We start from the raw sequence: 4814 nt of genomic DNA on the forward strand, positions 1-4814 counted from the left end.
ATACTTGGCGGTCAAGTCGTTGTATCCAGAATCGATCTTGTTGCTCATCTCGGCAAAACGTTTGGCATTGTCCATTGCAGCCGATGCTTGACTCTGGATCATTTGTTGAATCAGTCCGTATAGATCAGCTTCTTGGGATTGGTTCTGCGGGCCTTGCTGTGGTTGGAATCCAGGTGGTGCAATTGGTTGGTAGTTGCCAGAGTATTGCTGCTTAGGAGCATAGCCTTGATTGTATTGAACAAAAGGCTTTTGCTGGCCTTGGTTCCCTTGGACTCCGGATGGGTAGACTTGGTCTTGAGGATTAGCAAAGTTGGGGTTATGGTAGGACAGGTTCGGGTTTGGTTTGTAGTTGTTGTACCCCTTGTTGTACCCTCCTTGGTTGTTGATGTATTTCACATCTTCTTACTGAGAATTCTCCCCATCTTGTTGCAGAAACTGCTCTTCCTCCGAGATGGCATGGACATGCTGCTGCTGGCTTAGGAGCTTATTCATCTTGTCATTTAGGGCTTTCATGTCCCTCTTGTACTTGGCATCTTCCTCTCCAGTAGATCACACAGTGCAATCGTACTCCTCATTGTAATGGCCATCAGATTGAGCTAAGTTCTCAACGAGATCCCAGCCCTCATCGACATCCTTTTTGAGGAAGTTTCCATTGCTTGCAGTGTCCAGCAACATCCGTATCTTTGGCACCACTCCTCGGTATAGTGTACTTAGCAATGAAGCATTGCTGAAACCATAATGAGGGCATCGGGTAGTGTATCCCTCGAAACGTTCCCAAGCTTCACTGAACGTTTCATTGTTCTTCTGAACAAAGCTGGAGATATCATTTCGCAGCCTTGCAGTTCTGGAGTTAGAGAAGAATTTGGCTAGAAACGCCTTCTTGCATGCTTCCTAGGTGGTGATGGACTCCTTGGGGAGTGATTTCTCCCATATGTGTGCTTTGTCTCCCAAAGAGAATGGGAAAAGCCGGAGCTTGAATCCATCTTCACTAACTCAATTTATCTTAGTTAGGCTACAGAGCCTATCAAACTCATCTAGATGATCCAACGGGTCCTCCATTGGCAATCCGTGAAATTTGTTGCTTTGTATCATCTGGATGAGACTACTCTTGATCTCAAATTTGTTGTTCTAGACAGCAGGTGGCACAATGCCATGTCTTTGAGTGTGAGTAGATGGAGCATCTCCTGCTCCTATGTGGGTCCGCTCTTGAGGAACTGGTGGACCATTTTGATTATTCATCTCCTCCTCAATTGTTGTTGGTTGTGGTTGTTGGACTTGTTGTTGACGTAGTAGCCTAGGTCTGTCGATGTTGTTGATGAATGGACTCAAGTGTTGGTTACCTTTGGATCGTGTTTGCATGCACAAATAGTTGACCGAGTGAGTACACGAGGGTCAACTCGATCTAGGTGATCGAGTGACGGGTCGGGTGGGTACTCGGGTTGTACCTGAAATGCAAGACAAACAAATACGAAAGTAAACAAGTCATTACCAAGCCAAAATGGAAAATAGTACTTGATCTAGCAAGTGCTGAAATCCAAAACGTAGCAAATTAAATTCAACCAAATGGCAACGGCGCCAAATTGATAGTAGGATTTTCACCCAGGGTATTAATTCCCTATGCAGTTGTAGTACAAAGGGTTATCAATCCAAATGGTTTTTATGCTAGCAGATAAGATATGATCAGAACTATGCAAGTCAAGCCAAGCAATAGTTGGGTTTGATCTAACAATCCTAAAATAAACAAAAGAAAGCAAATGAACAAGAACCACACGACCTAAGCACTCGATGCAAGCATACGAGTACAGGATCGGGTGGGGTGATCGAGTAAAAAAGATAAACAAGAACAACTTGAAGGTATACTCGAAGCAGGTGATCGTGTACCTGTTCGGGTAAGGGATCGAGTGATGAAAAAAAATGTAAACAATCTAAATACGAAAGCTCCTAAGGATGGGGTAATCAACTCCTAAGTGTTCCTGACCAATATGGATGTCCTACATGCCTCAAGCAAATATTCCCTAGACAATGAATCTCTAAAATCTTGTTAAAACACTCTCGTGATAGAAACAATCAACCTTAATCACTCCCCTACCCAACTCTCGTTGGAGAAACATGACCAAGCAGGCAATGTAAACCGATTTATTATTTTCAATAAACCCCTTACTCATCTAATCTCTTAGGCTAAGTGAGTAAATCTCTAGCATTGATTGATTCAAGCATTTCATCTACACCTCTCGGTGGTAAAACGCCTTAGATCTAATCTCAACCTCTCGGTCTGTTGACAACATTAAGAACACCAATCTAGATGGGAATTTATAAAACACAATGATCAAAGCTAAGACATCCTAACCGATCAAGAACACAAAATCGTCTATCTCATCCCTAGAAACTTTACTACACCTACTCAGATCTCATTGCAGAAAACATAAAAGCATAGATAAACAAAAATTGCATTATATTAAAAATAGAAGTAGCGTAGAAGAGTATAGAGTAGAAATCTAAGAGAAAATGCAAAAAGAAATAAAATAAATCCTAACAAAAGTGGAAAAGAGTTTTGAATCGCTCTCGATCTCTCCCAGAAGCTCTCGCTCTCTGTTCTGAGGGTCTGCGGCGTGCTAGGGCGAGTGGAAGAAGAGGGGGGTTTATATATGGAAACCCATAAACCCTAGCTTCCCAGTCCTGCTCCAGGGTCTGCTCGATAGGGTGCACGAGGATGTGCTCGGGTAGGCTCTCGGATTGTTCTTTCTGTTCTTAGATCCTTCTCGATCGGGTTGGTGTTCGTGCTGTTCTTCCTGCTCCATAGCTCTTTCGGGTACATGCTCGGGTTCGACCTTGTTTCTCCCCATTTTCGGCTCTTAAGCACCTGTTTTCATCCAAAATATGTAAATGCAAGAATGGAACACCCTTAATGGCCTAAATGTGGATTCCTACAGTAAATGACCTAAAAATGCTAAGGTTAACGTAAAAACAATGCAAAATATGGACAAAAAGGGATGCTTAAAACATGTAAATTAGAGAGTTATCAGAACAACAACCCAACCAAAAGCATACAGGAAAACACCACAAACAGCCATAAATCAAGCAAACCAAAGGATTCTCAAGCTTAGATCAGCTATGGTCATGCACTTACCTGTTTTCAGGAATTTTCCGACCCACAACAACGAATCCAACACCTTGGAAGGCTTCTCCTTCCTTCCTAGCACCAGATCTCCACTCCACAGGAATAGATTCAAAAAACAAGCGTAGAATCTCCAAAATCTCCCAAGAACACACTCTCTTCTATCTTTTATCTATATTTTCTCTCTGGAACGGCTAAAAGTGGCTTTCCTGATATCCTCATGTCGACTTCTCACATAAATACCCTGGTTTGGGATTCCACTTAAACCAAACCGCTCGAATTTGATGATTTAAACCAATCAGGTTGAACAAGAAATTTCTGGTGTCGATCGACACTACCCTTGGTGTCGATAGACACCCATCCCTAAAACTCACAGTTGACCACTAATCCAGTATTGGCATTGCCAGAGCAGGGAGAGCCTTATGTGGTTTATACAGATGCATCCAGAGTTGGTTTGAGGTGTGTGTTGATGCAGCATGGGAAGGTTATTGCCTACATTTCGTGGCAGTTGCGGAAGCATGAGGACAGTTATCCTACCCATGACTTGGAGATGATTGTTGTAGTTTTCGCCGTGAAAATTTGGAGATCTTATCTTTATGGCGCGAAGCTACAGGTATATACAGATCATAAGAGCCTGATGTATATATTCACTCAGCCTGAGCTAAATCTGAGGCAGAGTCAGTGGATGGAGCTGGTGGCGGATTATGATCTGCAGATAGCTTACTACCATGGTAAGGCTAACTTGGTTGTAGATGCTCTGAGTCGGAAACGGGAGACTTCGGCCCAAGACAGGACATGGAGACTCTGGTTGGAGAGATTAGTGTGTCGAGGTTGTGTGTTGTCTGTAACGCCCCTGAACCGCCCTAGGCCTGGACAAGAACAAGGACAGCCACATGACATTACAAAGGAAACCGCACCCGGGTGGTCTGGTCGAGGGACGGAAGCTGCAGCTTCCCGACCCGTCCTCCCTGGACGCAACTCTGCTTGTGGCCGAGGTTTCGCTTAGGCTTTTCAACCCTTGCGTCCTGGCGTGTTGTGTTGGCCCGGACAAGGCTAAGTATCATATACAACTTGTCATATTTCCCCAAAAACCGTTTAGATTACTTATAGTAAATTATTACATTGGAAATAAGTTACCAAAGCAGTACACATAAATAGTCGGATACTTTCAAAGAATACATAGTCGGAAAATATAGGGTTTTACAAAAACACTTAAAAATCCCTATTCGGCATCCTAATGTTTGCTCCAGCTCTAGACTCATCCTAGGCTTTCGGCAAGACAAATATTTATCATGAGTAATCTAATATTACTCAGTGAGCTGGGTACCCCTTTTCCTAGACATGCATTCTACTTTTCCCACCCCGACTACCCCAACAAACGAGCAAAGCAAACAAAGCAGCGCAAGCAGAAACATAGCGGACGCAGAAAACAAACAAAACAAGAAAGCAAGCAATAAAGGTTAGTTCAATCAAGACTGGAGTCGATAAACCTAGACACTTCAATCCTACGCGACAACAAAGATGACTAGAATAAATCAAGATAACTCGACTACTCTAGACTCTTTCACCTATGGGCCCTCGATAATCTATTCCGTTTCACACCACTTCCCATGATGAAACCATAAAGGCAACCAGCATGAGCCACAACTTGCTACATCGTCATGCCGCGGTCGGTCTAGTAGCGAGCCCGACGCCGACT

At 43.4% G+C, this 4814-nt stretch overlaps 1 non-coding gene across 1 annotated transcript; it reads left to right on the plus strand.

Moving 5' to 3' along the window:
* The first annotated feature begins 730 nt into the window (after nucleotides 1-730).
* On the plus strand, nucleotides 731-837 carry LOC147929626 (small nucleolar RNA R71). The gene has a single exon (XR_015579028.1). It is a non-coding gene; the product is annotated as a small nucleolar RNA R71 (small nucleolar RNA).
* Nucleotides 838-4814: the final 3977 nt, after the last annotated feature.

Source organism: Camelina sativa, chromosome 13, assembly GCF_030686135.1.
Source record: "Camelina sativa cultivar CO46 ecotype springtype chromosome 13, ASM3068613v1".
NCBI lineage: Eukaryota > Viridiplantae > Streptophyta > Magnoliopsida > Brassicales > Brassicaceae > Camelina > Camelina sativa.